The following is an 18,979-nucleotide window of genomic DNA, read 5'->3' as shown; positions in this document are numbered from 1 at the left end:
TAATGACATGTTTATGACAAAGCCCAAATATACCACTTTACTTGAGGTCAAGGAAAAAATTCATGACGCACTTATGACACAGTTTGATAGCCAGTGTCAAACCAACCACATATGAAGCTGAATGTGATGTGAAAACATAAAGCTAAACAGTTTCTTTAAGTCTGATAATGTCAAGTTGACAGGTTATGTTGTCTTGGTTAATGTCAAGCAGTCTTAAACAAAAAATGCTTTAAAAATGACATAACTGACCAAACCACACACACAAACAACCACAGTAATAAACATTCATAAGGACTCCATGACAGGTGTCATGACATGGTTATGACAGTGTAATGACAGTCTTATGCACACCCGTTCAATGGGAGTATTACCAAGGCAGCCCGCTGAAGCAAATTTCTACTGACTGTTTTTATGCAAAACTAACAGAACATCGTGTCATGAACATTAACTTCGCTCCAGTATGCAAATCAGTTTTCAATGTCAGCAACAGAACTTGAAACATTATGGAAATATTATGATCAACACAAGAACGTGCTGCAAGTCTAATTAATCTTTTTTTCTTTTGTTAGAGATGCCTTCATCTCTACAGGAATACTGAAATCTTTTGTTCACCGTCAGCAGAAGCCGGTTCTTAAACTTCTTTGAATAAAGCGCTAAAAAGACTCGCAGGCTGCTGATGGATTCACCTTTTCTCCATGGTAGAGTCTCCTTCTGTCTTTTTTTTTTTGTTGTTGTTGTTGTTATGTCTGTTGTGCTCGTTTGTCATGAGCACCGATGCGTAACACCAAGTAATTGTATTTTTTATTTGTTATTGTCTCATCCATTTAGACCAGTGTTCCCCTGCCCCAACACACCTGATTCAAATGAAGAAATTATCAGGCTTTTGCAGAGGTTTGATGATGAGCTTATAATTTGAATGGGGTCTGTTGAAGCAGGGAAACACCTAAAACATGCAGGGCAGTGGTCCCCGAGGAGCAGGAGTGAGAAACACTGATTTAGACTGAAATCAGCCTTGATGTTGGGAAGGTGGCACGCAAAACTTAAGCAACAAATGAAAGACATCTGGGTTAAAATGTAAGGAGTAGAAATAAAACATCAGAAAAATAAATTAAGTTTTGGGTATCTATAACAAAATGTTCCCGTCTCTGTTTTTCCCCTCCACTCCACTTCCTTCTTCTACTTTCTACAATTTTCTCCACTTTTTCCCCTATGCATTTGTCTCTGTCCCTGTCTCTCTTTCTCTCTGTCTCTCTGGCTTACTGTACCAGTAAATCCATGGAGACGGCGGCGGAGCTGACACCCTATCAATTGGTACAAATTATCTCAGGCCTGCCACCAAATGCCCTAGCGTCTACCATGCGGCAATCAATAGCGAGCTCAGCATGCAGGAAAAGCGCTGCTCTGCAAAACACAGAACACAAGCAAACTCGCACACAGCCACATGTTAGTACACAAGCTCACCGATGCACACAAACTTCCCTCACATGGAGATGAAATTGACTTGTGGAAGGAATGACCTTTACACACAAGTTGTCGGTCGCCGTCAGTGAAATTTCCCTGATGCATCACTTTTCTGTATTCCCACTCCAGTCGGCGAGGCAGAGTCTCTCCTTCTTTCTTCCATCACGGTCTGAACTCCTTACGATGTCACTCCAGTCATCGTCTCCCTAATGAATCATGTTCCCTCTCCCACATATTCCTCCTCTGCTCACATTAATCTGCTCCTCTCTTGAAATGAAAAATTCCCTCCTAAAACTCCCTTGCTCTTTCCCTTTAAATACAGAACTTGCTTCGTTGGTTATCAAGGAATTGAAACTAAATAATACAATTCAGTGCATATAAACAGACTGAAATAAGGAAGATGGATGAATACACACACACACACACACACACACACACGCACACACCCAGTCTGCTACTAAGTTCTTATATTTTCTCACGACTGCTGTGACACCTTAAAATCCATGGTGCCCTAAGGGAAGACTATTAGTGCTACAGTGATTGAGCACTCCTTTACGGACACCTACGCAAAACCTATTCATCTCTCTCTTACACACACAGACACACACATGGACACACACACACATACACACACACACAGAAGGCCTTGGCGGTGCCATCCATAAAGCTCTCTGGGGTAGCGGTAGAATCAGGTGGCAGATTCACAACCCCAGCAGTAATGAAACTGAATCAAAGTCTGCCTGAATATGACGCACTGCTGCTGCCTCACTCGTTTAACATCCAAAGCTGCTTGCAGAGTGTGATGAAACGTGTCACACCCACACAAACCAAACGCAAGCCATGAATTTCTTTTTTTGTAAAAACACTATGATGGAATGACGTCTACAACAGAATTTGGTCCACTACACTTAACACTTAAGAGAGGGAGACTGAGGAGCTTAGAGATCTTTGTAGAGCTAAAACTGTAAGTAAATTAGTGATTTTTTAAGCAACAGGACAAAACCCATTAACATCCAATGATATTTGTCTTTTGTCTTTAGTAGGGAGAGTACAATCAGTGTAATTCTCAGGCCAAATCACTCTCCAGTAGTCATGGGTATTTATTGGCTCCAGCTCCGATCAGCAGTGATGGAAACATGACTTTGTCATGCATTTCATCCGTTTCCGTTCAAGCAACGTACATCATTTAAGTCAGCCATCTCAGCTTAGTGTGTTAGCATGCTTACGTTCGCCATTAAGCGCTAATCACATAGTATAGCGATGCCAATAGCCTTTCAGGTATTTGGTTATAAACCAAAGTATTAGACAAATAAAATTTTGATCTCACGATGGGCACCATGGTTGTCAGAATTTTTGAGTTCCCATTCTGAAATTTCCAAAAGTTGGAGGAACCTCACTAACCCCAACCTCAAAATCCAACATGGCATTTTATTAGCACTTGTCTTTTTTCTTGTCTTATTAAATCAGTTGCACACAGTCCAACTCATATATATCGGTGGACATGTTGCTACGCTGCTTGTATGCACAAAACATTGTTATCAAGCACTACAAAGGTTTTCCTGGGAGGCGTCTCTCTTTCTGACTTGTTGAACTGGAACATGGTTGATTTGGGTGTGACGCCATTCCCAGCTCCAATGTCTGAGGTAAATGGAACAAAGCATGACATTTCATGTCAGTCCATCCAATAGTTGCTGACATATTTCAGTCTGAGCCAATGTGGTGAACCGACCATTGTCATCTCTAGAGCCCCGCTGCATAACTAAAAATACCAAACAGCTGCTGTTTGCAGCTCTCGACTGTGAAGATTTGCTTATTTTCTTGGTTTAATATAATTGTAAATTAGATATTAATATTTCTGAGGATGTCACTCTGGATACTCTAATAACTTTAAAAGAGCATTTTTCACTGCTAAGCAAATCATCAATTAGTCAAACAATAATTGACAGAAAATGGAAATAACTGCAGCCTTAGCTATATGAGACAGACACACACAGATGCACACAGTCAATGGTGGGGCACTTGTCTCTCTCTGGTGTCCTCCAAAATTGCTTTGTGCAAAGTGGAACAAAGGGTGCTGTGCCAGGACATCTGACAGGGAAAAGTACATCCACACAAGCTTGTACACACAAACAAACACAGAGTTACTGAGAAGCCTCCCCACCGTTCTCAGATTGCAACCAGAGAAAGACAGAAAACAAAGAGAAAGAAAGGAAAGACGTTGCAGAAAAAGAGCGATTATTTAAATTAAGGGACTGACTATAAAAAGCAGGCAGCAGAGGCTGCGATGGAGGACGTCTGTATGCATTTGGCAGAAATAAAAGAGAACACAAACAATGGAAGAGACGGGGAAAGAGAGAAACAGAGGTCAGCAGCTGACAAAACAAAAGGATAAAGTCAGAAAAGGAGAGCTGCTATCTCCCTATCCCAGGATGGACCACACAAATACACCTTCCCAACCCGATCCATAGACTAAACACAACAACAACATGGCGAGAAAATGCTACTGCAGGCAGCGTGTGGAGCAAGGCGTCAGATTAGGGGTGTTTGTAACATATAGACAAACAGTGTGTTTAAAAATAGAAAGCAGGATCTATCCTATTATTGTATGTGAGCGGGGGAAATCCGAGGGTAGCTTATCCCACAACTCTCTTCTCTCTATCTGTCCCCAACAAAAGGACACACACCCACACACACAGACACACAGACACACAGACACACACAGACACAGGGGTATCCCAGCTGGCCAGCTGGGGCCTCGAGACCATTAAGAGAATTAAAGGAGACAGAAGATAAGCAAAGGAAGGGGGAGAGAGGGAGGAGGAGAGGCTGAGTGCATGGTAGCATCCATAACAGAAGAAAATGTTGAGTGTATCATCAGCGGGTTAACAGCAGCAGCAATGTTTGGGCTCATCATGGAAAACTGATCGTACTTAAAGACTTATTTTTTTCTAATGTGCACTGGAAAGTCAAGAGTCAACTCTGTACAGGAGAGCAGAGAGACGTGTCAGTGTGTTCAGCTCTCATTGCTTTTGTAGCTTCTAACTGAATCTCTGTGGTTTTAAGTTTAGTTTTCTCTTGCGTCGATGTTTGTACTTTCAGGTATCTGCTTTATTTAACTTTTTCATTTAAACTTTCAGTGGGATAGGAGTTGTATTAAGTTACTGCTAATGAAATCCAAGCAATTCCTGATTTTGCTAATTCATTATAGAAGCTTTTAGATAACAAAGCAACAGGGGACTTTTAATGTGAAGAATTTAAGGGAAATAAGAGGCTCAGAGGCTCGACTAAAGACGAGTGCTTCATCAGTAAATACACACCTTCAATCGAGTGCAAACTCCACTGTGCTGGGCTGAAGAGCCAAATCAAATCGAGTCAAACCGAGTCAAGCAGCACATGTGTATGACAAAGAAGCAAAACAGGTGACCTGCCTTAACTGTCTCTGCCAAAGAGGGGCGGAAATTGTTGGTTCACGTGGGTGTCATGTTTTGATTAATATGTTGGTTATTTTCCTCATTAATCAATCAGTTTTTTTGGGCAATAAAATGTCAGAAAATTGTGATAATAAACCCAGGATGATGTCTTCAAACATCTTGTTTTGTCGACAGCCCAAAGATTTATAGATTACTGTCATAAAGGAGTTTAAAAAATAGACAATATTAACATTTAAGAGGCTAAAATCAGAAGAGTTTGTGATTAATTTAATAGTTTGTTAATAATAATAATAATGATAATACTATAAAAAAAATAAGTAAACTTTTAACTCAGATTTTATGCAGATGACTATGTGATATTTATACTACCACAGTTTTCTTTAAATTAGATTAAAATAATAGCAATATATCAACTTACAGTATCGCAATATATTGAGTCATAATCCCTGTATCTTGGTACATATCGTGTCGCCAGATTCTTGCCAATACACACCCCGCTATCACTGTATAAATTATCATCACACACAGATGGAGCAGATGCGTCTTCCACAAATACACACAATGGAAACAGAATATAAAATTGATCACAGTTAAAGCTACTTTTAACACTCAGACATACATTGTATATCACTGTATAAACTGTCATCATACACAGCTTGAGCGGCTACTCTATTTCTTCCACAAATACACTCTCACACACTCCTGAAATAGCAACAATCTCTCTCAGTGAGACATATTTCAGCGATGACACACTACACCTTGTAGACAGCACAGAGAACAGATCAAGCTGCTTACAGTGAATCTCCAGTGGCTCTTCTCATGTCTCGCTGCGTGTAGCTGTTCAGTCCATGTTCAAATCCAGACAGGCAGCCAAAACACAGCTAAACTCCTCCAGCCAGCCGCCGGCACACAGAGGAACAGAGAACCCGAGTAGACGGGAGGAAGAAGAGACCAGCAGCCGGCAAGTCTGACTGAGAGAGAAAGACTGAGAGAGACTCCCTCTTTCCTCACAGAGCTGCCCACCTCTCCCTCCTCCTCCTGCTCTTGTTCCCTCCCTCTTTTCCTTCCCTGGAGCTTATCTGTCCCGAGGCTATCACTTCTTCCTCACACACTCCCCCCCACCACCACCACCACCACTGCTGCCACCTTCCCCCAACACAACTCTAAAGAGTGTTTCCAAGGCAGCGCCATCACGACGTTCTCCGCTGACAACTACAGACCTCAACAGCGGAGCCCCACTCCAGTTTCAGTTCCACTTCAGTCTTTCCGAGAGAGAGCAGAGAGAAGAGAGAGAGAGACATGAAGGGCTGAAAGCCGATCCCCTCTGATCTCATCAAGTAAAGTTACCAACAGCAACCAGACCAGCAGGCAGCTGAGAGAAACACCCGGTTCACCTCCCTCCCTCCCCTGCCTGACTCCCCCCTTCTTACAAAGAGCTCACACCGAGCCAGCCAACCAAACCAACCCCCGCCTCTCCCTCTGTTAGAGAGAGGCACACACCAACACACATGTTCACACACCTACACGTGCCACACACACACGCACACACAGCACGAGAGGAGCATGTGTATATTCAGGCGTCAGGGTGAAAAATGCCAGTCATGTCATGTTTCACCACACGTATATGTACACTGAAAAAAAAAAATCACCCAGGAATTCAGTAGAATCAGCTAAACTTTTCTCAATGACTTCCATTCATTAACATCATTATTTATTTACAGAACATTTCAGAACTTATAAACATGAGTTCTTCTAACTTGAAAGTCTTTTGACTTGAAATGATGTGTTGAGTGAATGTACTGTACAGAGTTCAGTCAACTTAAATTAAGTTGAAGAAACGCGATCAGTTTGTTATCAGACTTTTTATATGTTATTGTGTGAGTTTGGTGAATCCAAACTACCTTTTTAAAACACGGAAGTCACACAATAACACAAACAAACTAACAAAATGAGGCAGTGGTAGACATAATGATGGTTTCCCATCAGAAAAGGCTGTCTGACTGTAAGGTAAAGCGGTGAAAATACTATAAATATTAGCAGGTTTTTGGTGGCTAAAATACATTTTGCTGCTGACCCTGTCCACAGCACTTTATTACATAGCTTCCATGCTGCTTCTCTTAACCGGGTCCGTACCAACCGCCATCTGCTGCAGGTAATTCACTGACCTCACACAACTCCACGTCAAATAATCCATACTAATCAATAAGTGTCAGCTCCATGGACTTTTGTAGTATACTGCAGAAACCCAGAAAATCAGGAAAAATAATGGTTCTTTCCACAATGTTGGAATATTGTTGCCGAGTACAAGCTGTTTCTTTTTCCTAAATTTCCGCGGTTGACACATTACACCCCAAACTATCTGGGTTATGACCTGTTCTGCTTTGTTCTACTTGATCGCTCCCTGTTCCTTCCTGTCATCACGTTGTGCATCTGCCCACATTACTGCATAACTTGGCACTGAGGTGATGTGATGACTAAGTCCATTTATCAGCCTTCAGTTGTTGGAGCCTTTTCCCGCAGCTACATCACTCATTCACAAAGTTGGGGAGGTGAGGAACGAGTCTGGAATAGCACATAAGATTTAAAAAAAAAACACTACTTAGATGTGGTCAGGTTTTTCTGTCACTGCTGGAACTTCTCACCGTCATGCAGCATTTAAAAGCAAATCACATCAACATGCCCTTACACTTACACATAAAAATTCTCGTGCAGTAGTACTGGTGTGTGTGTGTGTGTGTGTGTTCAAGCATGGACATGCTTACTTTCACATACATTTCAGTGGTGAAAGCAGACTACAGTGTTCGCAGTCATGCAGGACTGAGGCCCAGCCAGCTCACTTCCTGTATAGACTTCCTTTTCCCAGGGCTGCAGGGAACACAAGGGATCCAAACTCCCCGCAACACCACCGCTCCCACTATATATCATGACCGTATCATTACATCACATGTCTGCAGACGTGTTCAAGTGTAGCATGCAGAGAGAGAGACAGTTGTGGGACAGTTAATCACAGTTTTGTCTGACTTTTGTTCTCAGACATCTGCAATTAACAAAGAGGATGTGTTTAATTAGGAGCTGGTGCAATCAAGGGAGCCAACACACACACATGGATACACAAATGCACATCACACACTTAAATGACCAGTGTGTAGGATTTAGTGACATCTAGCTGTACATCTAATGGTAGAACTTGCAGATTGCCAACATGTCACTTAAATCTTCCCTTCCAAGCACGTAGGAGAACCTACGAAGGCCAGAAAACCTGCAAACGGCTCATTCTAAGATAACAAAAACACAAAGGTTCTCATTTTCTGATGATTATACACAAATTAAAACATATTTATGAATATTATATTTCGTTTCTGCCATGTTCTACTAATAGACACCCCTAAATCTTACATTAATGGAAGGGTTTATCATTTTGGGAATTATGCAACTCTCTGCAAGAAAGTGAAAAAGCACAAGCAATAAAGGTTGACACCACTCTAATATCTGCCCGTTATATATAAAACTACAGCCAGGTTAGCTTTGCTAAGCTAACCGGTCAGTGGTTAACTGCCAGTTTAATTCACTCCTTACAAAAGACCAAACTGAAAAACAAAAATGAACTGTTTTATTCTGGGTTGTGTGCTGGACTATTTCTTTGCCAGGACCAGCAAATTCTTGGAGTCTCTGCAGGTTGCTTGGCAACGGATCAATAAAACAGCAAGTTGTTGTTTTTACACTTCAATTTTGAACGGATAAAATAAAGAAGATATACTGTGTTAATTGGTGAACTGTAAAAGACCAGTGTGTAGGATTTGCTGGCATCTAGCAGACTGCGAACACCACGTCTCACTCTCCCCTTCCAAGCATGCAGGAAAACCATGAGTGGCTGCAAAATTTGCGCCAAATGTGTGAGGTCATATCTTGAGTCAGTGTTTGGTTTGTCTGTCTTGGGCTACTGTATAAATATGGTAAGGCAACACGGTGGCCATCGAAGAGGATTCATGCTCTCTGTAGGTATAAATGGCTCATTTTAAGGTGCAAAAGAACAAAGATTCTTATTTTCAGGTGAATATACAGCAATGAAAACATTCTTTTGAAGATTATATTCAATCTTTGCTGTATTCTGCCAATAAATACCCTTATCTTTTCACACTTGACCTTTAAAGAGTGCTAGTAGGTGCATTTTGTCATTTGACAGAACCACACTAGCTGTTGCTGTAAGCCAGGCTCACTTGCTGCTCGCTGTAGCCTGAGCAAGAGTTCAGACCAAAATCAGCCCTGCGCTGAGACAACACAAGGAGCTGTGTTGGTGGGGGTTGGTGAAATACAATTCAGGAAGTCCTGGCTTGAGGTGACCTCATATTTAACAGACAAACATTTGAGTGGTTTAAACTTTTGTTATAAATCAAATTCACTTGTACAGTCTGTGGGACAGGCCTGAAACTCATTAAGATTTTAAAAAGGTTAAAACACGCACGTAAAAAAGAAAAATATATGTTTTGGACTCGTTGGTAACTATTCAAAACGAACGCACACAAACACACAGCCACACATAGGAACACACACACAGTGTGTACACGTCAAAGCAAGTCAATCGGCCTCATTCAGACGAGCGTCGGAAAAGAGGAAATGTGCAGATCTGTACAAACACACACTGGTGGCTATGGATCACCTGAAGCAGACGTATGGGTTTGACACATTACCTTTGCCCCACACACATAAACACACACAGAGTTCATACATGTGCGCGCACACACACACACACACACACACACACACACACACACACACCAACCTCAACCGTCTAACTGACTTGCCGTTATTCTAGACAGCAGTCGATGTAGGTCAATGGTGTTGAATGTAAGCAGTCACTGTGGGCTTAACATAATACACACAGGTAAGGGAGGAGGAGGGGGCTTTGAAGCCAGGTTAGAAATCTGGACCTGAGGCTACGTTTCCATGAAAGTCGTGACGCTGACAGGCCGAGTTCAGGTTTAATGGTCTGGGGAAATATTTCCCTAATGATTTTCCCCCTAAATTAAGGACTTTTATTTCGGACAGCTGTATACACAGGATATAAATTCTTGATTGAGTATGTATAAACAAGCTTAATTGCTATAATCCTGTTTGCTGCAGAAACCTGCCAATTCTTCCACAAATGCCAATTAAGTTTTGTTCCTTCCCAGACCTAGAAGAGGATTGTGGAAGTCTGGATTTGCGAGACAGGACCTGGAGATGCTTCACTGATAGCAAAGGATCAGCTGTAAAGACAGTGAGCTTATAGACAGGTTGAATGTTTGAGTATATGAAGTCTGAGCTCATTATTTTACTGCTGCTAATTTACAGTTTAATTTGCATGTAAAATACAAACCCACAATCTCAACCCCCCTAAATCTGCTGGATTTAGAGGCTTTTCCGGGTTTTAGTTTTGGGAGGCTTTGCTTCAAACCAGTGATCACCAAAATTTATTGTATTGTTTAGCATCACAGCAATTACATTCTATTTACACTATATTTGAGGGCACATGTTCCCTGATATGGTGAAAATATGTCTAGTTTACTGTTTTTTTTCATTGTTTTCTGCATCTGTCAGTGTCCATCTGTGAATTGTCAGTGTCCTGCAAAAATCCGCTAAATCAAATTCCTGTACATATTTTCGGTTATTGTGCTGTCTAATAAAAGGATTCAGACTCACTTCTATCATCCTGAATGAGAACCAAAGATGCAGTTGGACATCAAAGCTTCAAACGGAGGATTGAGCCAGCGGTACATCCCCCATCTTCTCCGAAGGACCCTGCTGTAAATTGCCCCCTGATTTTCTGCCTCAAGGCACATTCACACTTAACGGACCCCATGGGGTCTGGGCAGAGTGTGTGTGTGTGTGTGTGTGTGTGTGTGTATGTGTGTGTGAGAGTTAATCTGCAGGACAATGGGGGCCCTGTCCTCGCCCCACACACACACACAGAATTAGGGCTAGGGGCCTCACAGCTGAGCAGCTTACTGACAATAGAAACTGGAAGTGTGTGTGCATGTGCATTTGTGGGTGTGTATGTGTGCGTGCACCGCCTCCTGCCAACACACGTGTCAAACACAAAGCCATCCAACTGTCCACACGGCCCAGGGGAAAAGGATCGACAGAGAGGGAAGGAGGGATAGATGAACGGACGGACGGGGGAGAACGGGAGCACAGAAGAAAGGGAGTGGGAGGAACAAGGGGTCTGAAACGTGCTGCCTTGGGGTGAAGGGTGAGGACAGTTAGAGGGAGAGAGAAAGAGGAGGAGAGTGAAAAAAGAGAAACAGTAGATGGTAGAATTACGTGTACAGATGGCTGAGAGACAGAGCGACAGGAGGCCAGGCGGCCAGTTTGGACGAGGTAATAATGAAAGAGGGATGATGAAGGACACATTGGCTGATTTTGTGCTCAAACAATCAGCTGTTGTTTTCAATATTGGACACAAACACACTCAAACACTTATAATCACTATTTCACATCCATGGGATTCTAATTATCTTCCCTAACCTAAAACCACTTTCATTTAAAATTTAAAGAAACAGTTTGATATTTGGGGAAATAAGCTTTTTCACTTTCTTGTTAGAGTTTGATGAGAAAATTGATAGTTGATTGTGTTTTATAGGGGTTATGTGCCAGACTATTTCCTGGCACAGTGAGTCTAAACCTCACCATGCGGTTGCAAGGAACATGGGATGCTCCAGTGAGCCTCAGCTGAAAAATAGTCCCTTAAACAAACCCTCATAAAACCACAACGTGTCCTTTTTACATGTTGGTTTTAGTTCAGATTAAACAAGAGTTAGAACATGTTTATTAGTGAGCTTCAGAGGTGCTGGTTGGGAGATATTTACCCCCTTTTACAAACACGTGTTGGCTTGGCTCAGCTTGGTTTGACTCGTCACATCATCAGCCCAGCATGGCAGGGATTTGCATCTCCATGACAACAGGCCTACCTGCTTGAAAGCGTGTCTTTAACTGAAGATGACCTTAGCTCGGTTGAGCGACTGCAAAATGGTGGATAAATACTTTATCTTCTCCTTTCCAGCTGAAAGCAACATGAACAGTAAAATAAAGTAGATACCTGAAAGTACAAACAGCGACGCAGGAGAGAAACAAAACGTCAGACGTGGAGAAGGTCTATCCTGGGCATGACTTAGCATAACTCGGTGCGATAAAAGTGGTAATGGAAATGCAAATCGCCACAGCCAACAGTGACAATTGAAAAGCCCCATCAGTCCAAGAGGCATGATGGTATCAATCTTTTTGTCTCAGTATACAAGCAAATGTGCGTATTTCCTAAAATGTTGAACTCTTCCTTTATGCCTAAATCTTAACTGCAATCTAACGTGACCAAACATGAAGAAATAATCTGTAAAATTCCAGTGTAACAGGTCAAAGATTTTGTTTTCAGTTTGGTTTGTTTGTCTGTCAGCAGAATTACGGAAAAACTACTGGCCTAATTTTCGTGAAACTTGGTGGAAGGGGTCAGCATACTTCAAGCGGATCCAAATCACAGGGTGCATGCTAATTATTTTAACGCAACATCGTGAGCTCAATTGTAACACCACTGCCTATGATAAGATGAACTGAATCTGTTGCATGTGCATGACCCCGTTGTGATAAAAGTGAATGCCATGCTGTGAGAAACTTATGCAGCAGGTATGTAAGAAATGAGTTCCTCTTTTTGCTTTTTACAAGACAATATAATGAAAATAAGCCTATTTAAATACATCCAGACATATATAAGACTGGAGTACTGGCTGTGGTGGAGTGCCCTTTTAGTTTATCAGGAAAGCTTTCATTAACTGAGTATGTTAAAGAAATATTTTATGGTATTGTTCTTTTCGTAAAATTTATGCTAATACTTTTAATCCTAACCCTAAACCCATCTTAACCTTCAACTAACCTTTATTTAAGTTTATCAAACTCAAATCTAATCTGTATTCTAATCTTTGCACTAAACCCCCGCCCTCACCCTGTAAGAGCCCCATAAAGGAGCAGTGCCTGGTTAAAAAAAAAAAAATGTCCTCATATCAGAGGGCCGTCCTCATCTTTCTTTGTGAGGACATTCATGAGAAGGCGAGAACACCAATATTCAGCTGGCGTCCTGTGTGAACACAAAAGAAAGGCTCGGTGAAACACACAGCGCTCCATTCCTTTCCCTCTCGCACACACACATCGATACAGATGCCGGCCATCTGAGTACAGCAGGTAGGCATTAATTCAGCCCGGCTGCACAATCAATGATGGTAAATGGAGGCAGCAGGAGGGACAGACAGCGATCTGCTGCTTTCATTTCCGTCTCCCTCTCTCCCTCCATTAAAACACAACCTTTCCATGTCTTGTTTCATTATAGGAAAGCTCTCTAAGTGAGTCACAGCCTCACTTTGTACAGCACACATGCAGTTTTCCCTCTCTCTTTCAAACTCTTCAATTACACTGTCACAGGGTATCATGTCTGTGGCTTGCTCTCTGCTCAGTGTACAGCTGAAAAAAGGACTCGTCTTCACTAAGAGCAGAAAACCTGCTTTAAATGTGCGAAGTTTTCCATTTGCACCACCATTGTCAGGCTTTTTTATTAATGTTCACGCTCTTATTCAGCTTTTGTAACCCACTTAAGCCGGCAGTTACAGCAAATTTCCACAGCATTGAATTTCACAATTGTTGAAGTCTGAAGAATGGAGCGTGTCAGCAAGTCAGAGTTCTCAAAAATATGTCACATGACAATAAAGAGGCCTTAGATCACATGTCAATCATATGTCAGAGTCTCCTGTTTACACTAAACAAGCTTTTTTTTAAATAAATAAATAACCTTCAGAAAGCATTTTAAACACGGGTTGAGTCTACACTCTTAAATAAAATAATAAATAAATAAATAATGGCTCCAAAAGAACCCAGAACCATTTGCTTCTGAAAAGTTTTTGTTTCTGAAGAAAGGGTTCTTTATAAGACTATGGTTTCGGTAGAACCCTCAGACTATGTTCTCAATAAAACCCATGGTATAAAAAAGGGCTCCCGGTAGAACCCTCTGACTGGGTTCTTGTTAGCACCCTTAAAAAGGTGGAACGGTTCTGGATAGAACTCCCAGAGAGGGTTCTGGGTGGAACCAATACACCATATTGTCATTCTTTCACAGATGGTTCTAAGTATAACCCTTTATGTTGGGTTTTAGGTAGAACTCTCTGAAAGAGGAACCTTAATAAAAGGTTCTACCAGAAATCAAAAAGTGTTCTTTGATGGGGACAAGCCAGAGAACTCTGTTGTTCTAGTTAGCGCTTTTATTTCCAGGAGTGTGTGGACAACTAATGTTTCAGTTGAATTAATGTCTCTCCTTCTCTCTTTTTTCTTTTTTATAGCTGCCTGATGGCCTCTTCCTCACCTTCCTCCCCTCTTCCTCCCTCCAGCCCTTCATCTCCACCCTCTCCTCCCTCTCTGTGCTCCTCTATCTCTGCTCACCCATCCATCAATCAACCCAACACCTCCCTTGCCACTCCTCTCCTCCCACAGTTTCTCCCACTGCCAGTCCTCTTCCTCGTGCCCCCACCTCTCTTCTCCTCCCCCCCGTTCTCCAACATCTGCTGGTCTGCGTCTGTCGCTGCTGACCCCTCGTTGCCACGTGCCAAGTCCTCCCCTCAGTGTCCCACAGAGACCCTAAATCATTAACACACACACACACACACAGATCGGCTTGTGATAGGTGGTTGTCTCCCACCCACTGAGAGCGAGAAAGGCACACAAATTTGACCTCCGATTGCAGATTCTCATTACGTCGCTGTATCATTTGTCAATTAAATGTCTCATAAAGGCCAAATCCTTCAATTAAAGGGGCCTGGACAACGTGTGCAGAGAATCTCAACAGCTTTAAGATCATCACTCTGAAGCGCTGATTGCATTACAGCTACAGACGCAGCAGTGCTGACTCTGACGTTTTGGTTTGGGGTTAACGCTGTGCTAAAACACACTAGCTTAAAGGCACCCCGGCTACTGAGCTAGCTTGTGCTGTTCAGCAAAACAAACGAATAACATACTGCAAATCACAAATGGGTGGGGGACAGTTCAGATCATTTTGAGTGGGTTTGAATGAAGTACTTATTGAGATTCAGTGTGTTACCCACAGCATGGAAGCTAAGCAATGTATGGCTGTGGACAGGGTTAGCCACTGCCCACAAAAAGGCAACAAGAAAGATCACTATCAGTTTAAGTGTAGACTATTTTTAAAATATTTTCACCACTTTATTTTGCCATTAGACAGCCTTTACCAGTGGGAAACTGCCGCACTATAAGCCAAATATCGTTTTCTCCAAACCAACCAGACCCCGTGGGCAAAATTAGTCATTTCATTCTGCAGAACAGAGGAGTTGTTGGTCTACCACTTCCTCAGTCTGTTAGTTTGTATTACTGAGTGACTTCAGGGAATCCAAACTAACTTTTCAAAACACTAATGTCACGCAAAAGCTAACAGATCAAGGCAGTGGTAGACCGTGATCCGTGGGGTAAAATGACTGATTTAGCCTCTGGAATTTGGTTGGTTTGGAGAGGGCAATATTTAGCTTATGTAAGGGTGCTTTCCCATCAGAAAAGGATGTCTGAAGGCAAAGAATAATGGTGAAAATATTCTAAATATATCATTCACCTCAACTGGTTTTGAGTTTTTTTAGATGGACCATTTCTTAAATGGCTAAAATACCTTTTGTTGCTGACCTCATCCACAACAGTATAGTGCTATGGGACCCTCTCTGCTTCTCCAAACTGACTTTTAACAAGTACCTCATGCAACCCCACATCAAATAACCCAAACTACTATCCCTTTAAACATACCCCAGCTACTGAGAAAGTTAATGCTGTTCCACAAAATAAATAGACCGCATGCTGTGAGTCACTAACAGCTGAAATATGAAGGACTCGGCAGTGGTGAAGTTATATTGGTAAATCTGTTTTACTAGCCAACCTGCAAGGCCAGGAGTCATAAGTGTCACCTCAAAGGTGCATTGTGAATTTAGCTTGTGCTCAGGCAGCAACAATAAGAACATTACTGCCATATATTGCAATATACAGCAGCTTACCACGGGGACGGAAAAAAACAGTGCGTCCACAATATCAAATTGCTTCTGGTACACTGCCGCCTCTCCTATGTGCTGTTTTACAGAAATCTAAAGCTTATAGACCTTTTATAGCCAACATAATACACATGCATGAACATGTTGCACTGTGTGAAAGCAGCTTATCTTTCATTTCTACTACAGGAAATGGGATCTTAATAAACCACAGTGACACACGTCCAGCATCGTCTCCTCATACCAGTCGAGTGCAGACGCATCTGCCAGTCATACGTCGGGTGTGAGCTTCAAGCCTAAGTTGCTCATGGACATGGCATCTGTGACACCCGCGTAGTATATCTGCACTGGCGATTTTCTACTGAATCAACCATTGTTATGAAACCTGAGTCACGATTTCAAAAGAAACCAGGTCAGAGTCAGGCAGACAGACGATCAGATAGAAAAACAGAGACAGAGACTGAGGTAATCAGCGGAGACACAGAGACGTATCTGCACCCACAGACATGCAAACAATAAGAAGGTGCCGGACAGACAATAGCTGATGGTTGCAGGTTATGTACTTTAAAGGGATAGTTCGGATTATTTAATGTTGGGTTGTAAGAGGTTTTTGACTGATAGTCAGCCTACAGCAGATGCCAGTTGGCACAGGCCTGGCTTCAGACAGAGAGGAGTACCAGCATGGAACCTAAGCAATGAACTGCTGTGCACAGCAACATATTTCCCCACTTTACTCTGCTGTCAGACAGCCTTTGCCGATGGGAAAATGCAGTTATATAAGCCAAATATCTCTCTCACTCACTCTCCAAATCAACCAAACTCCATGGATAAAATCAGTCATTTTACCTGCTGGTCTAAGGTTAGTTTGGATTCAACAAAGTCACACAATGTTAACACAAACTAATCAACAGATCAAGGCAGCTGTGGACCTGCAACTCTCATGTTCTGTGAAGTAAAATTTTGCCCATGAAGTTTGGTTGGTTTGAAGAGATATTTGGGTTGTTTCCCATCAGAAAAGGCCGTCTGAAGGCAAAGTAAAGTGATACAGCATACACTTAAACTGAGACTGAGTTTTTATTCAGTGGACCTTTTCTTTAAGTGGCTAAAATACCTTTCGTTGCTGACCCTGTCCACAGCAGTACATTGCTTCCTGTCTGCTTCTCCAAACTGGGGTGGGGAGGGGTGGGGGGTACCTCCTACAAATCCAAATCAAATAATCCAAACTATCCCTTTAAACTTTATGAAATGAATGAATGAACCTTACCCAGTATTCAGTCTACACCGACATGTCTTTATCCTGCATGTGTTTGTCCAGGCCAGGGCCAAAGGTGCACGGTCAGTCAAATATGTAGACTGCAGGGTTCCCTGTCATCAATAAACCAGAGACACAGATATCAGCCATCAGGACTGAACTCGGCAAATACACAAATACATGCAGACACATATGTACTTAGTTTTTTTTATTCCCTTTTCCCTCTTCTCTGCTGTGTTGTGCATTCAGAAACTGTGTCACAGTGGGTCACGAAATCTGTCTGCTAGAGCAGCATTTAAAGTTCCCATCAACCTCCAGCTCCATATTTTCCATTTACCGCATGTCATGCTGAGCAAAGAGACCCATTTACAAAATGTGATATTAGCCTTGTCGCGCAGGGTGACATGCACTCTGTCGTGTTGTCACCCTGCGTGACGAAGACGACACCAGCGCCCACAGAGAGGTCTGTCCCCCCCCGAAGTTTGACGTGCCTGTTGTTTTCATCCGTCTCACTCGCAGAGTCAACATTTCTGCGTGTTTGTGTGTAACTCAGCAAAACGGAGGAATAGCGGTGCCATCAGGGAACATAATTTGTGCCTGTAATTCAAGCCCAGAACACCTGCAGCATCACTCACCCTGTGAGGCTGAACAGCCACTCAGATGACCAAAAAATTTTGATTGTCAAGTGAAGACAACCAGAAAGCAATTTTAGACATTCAGCAAACAAGTAATAAACTGTGAAAGCTGTTTGAGGTTGGAAATTAAAAAATGAAAGACATCTTTATTTACAGCAGATTACTTTTCAGATGTTAGAATTATTTAAAAAAAAAAAAAAAATTATTCACACTTTTGCAAGAATTAAAGACGCCCTGCAGGGTTTTCATGTATGTTTACGTTCAGTGCAGAGGTGGGAGTGAGTCACATGTGTGTAAGTCACCAGCAAGTCTAAAGCTCTAACCTTCAAGGCTCAAACAGGGCTGATTTTAAATCACATTGTGATATGAGACAAGATATCTTCTTAGGTTTCGGTGTATCATGAGATGGCACAAGTGCTGTATTTTTCTGGTTTTAACGCCTACATTATAGTTATGTGATGTATTTTTCTGAATGTACCAGATTTGTCTAGCTGTTCCATTATATGCTTTTTCGCCTCATTTATCAAAAATCATAATTGTGTTACTACTTTGTGAAAGCACCAATAGTCATCTATACAATATTGATAAATATCAATAGAGGTATTTGGTCAAAAACTATGTTAAAAGTGATATTTGATTTTGTGTATGCCCAATATAACAAACTTATTTTATCACTTTAGCCGCATCCACCCTTTGGAGTACAAGACATGTCGTCAGTCATGACCCACATGATCAATAAGTATCAATATTGACAGAAAATTTTCAACCAGGCTTATTACTAAATTATGATTTGTGATGACCTCCTATGATATTTTCACAGAAAGTTGCGCCTAACAAGAACTGTTTATAGTATATACACTTTTTCGATGAAAAAAATTAAAAATGAAGAATTTTTGCCCCAAACCCATGTGAAGTGTTGCACCTTTGTAATGAAAATATACATATAAAAGTGGTATTATTGCATTTTAAGATAAATTGTGGTCAGCATTGTGTCCACTCCATGTATGTACAGACAAAAGCAAAAAGAGAGACTTAGTTTGTCAAAATGAATTTGTCAGCATGGGAGTGACAAGAAGACATTCAGGGAAATCTAAACAGAAAAATACTTTAAATAGTCAGAACTGCCCAGTGGGTGAAAAGAGCGTAAAATTG

The 18,979-nt window shown here is 41.8% G+C and overlaps 1 protein-coding gene across 3 annotated transcripts in view; it reads right to left on the bottom strand.

The window, feature by feature from the left end:
- The window catches only part of LOC146317472 (SPRY domain-containing SOCS box protein 4-like), a 100,986-nt gene that overhangs the window by 55,245 nt on the left and 26,762 nt on the right, over positions 1 to 18,979 (bottom strand). Inside the window, exon 2 of one of the 3 annotated variants that reach the window (XM_084732867.1) lies at positions 17,205 to 17,305. The exons of 1 other annotated variant lie outside the window; for it this stretch is intronic. The gene's annotated coding sequence lies outside the window, so the exon portion shown is untranslated. Of the gene's footprint in view, positions 1 to 5,687; positions 5,912 to 17,204; positions 17,306 to 18,979 lie in introns of those variants that run through there. One more of the 3 variants, XM_084732868.1, reaches the window with a different exon arrangement.

This window comes from Lutjanus erythropterus, chromosome 12, assembly GCF_056507025.1.
Source record: "Lutjanus erythropterus isolate fLutEry1 chromosome 12, fLutEry1.hap2, whole genome shotgun sequence".
Taxonomy (NCBI): Eukaryota; Metazoa; Chordata; class Actinopteri; order Lutjaniformes; family Lutjanidae; genus Lutjanus; species Lutjanus erythropterus.
Note: the sequence above shows the minus strand (reverse complement) of the source record. Positions and strands in the feature narration are given on the sequence as shown.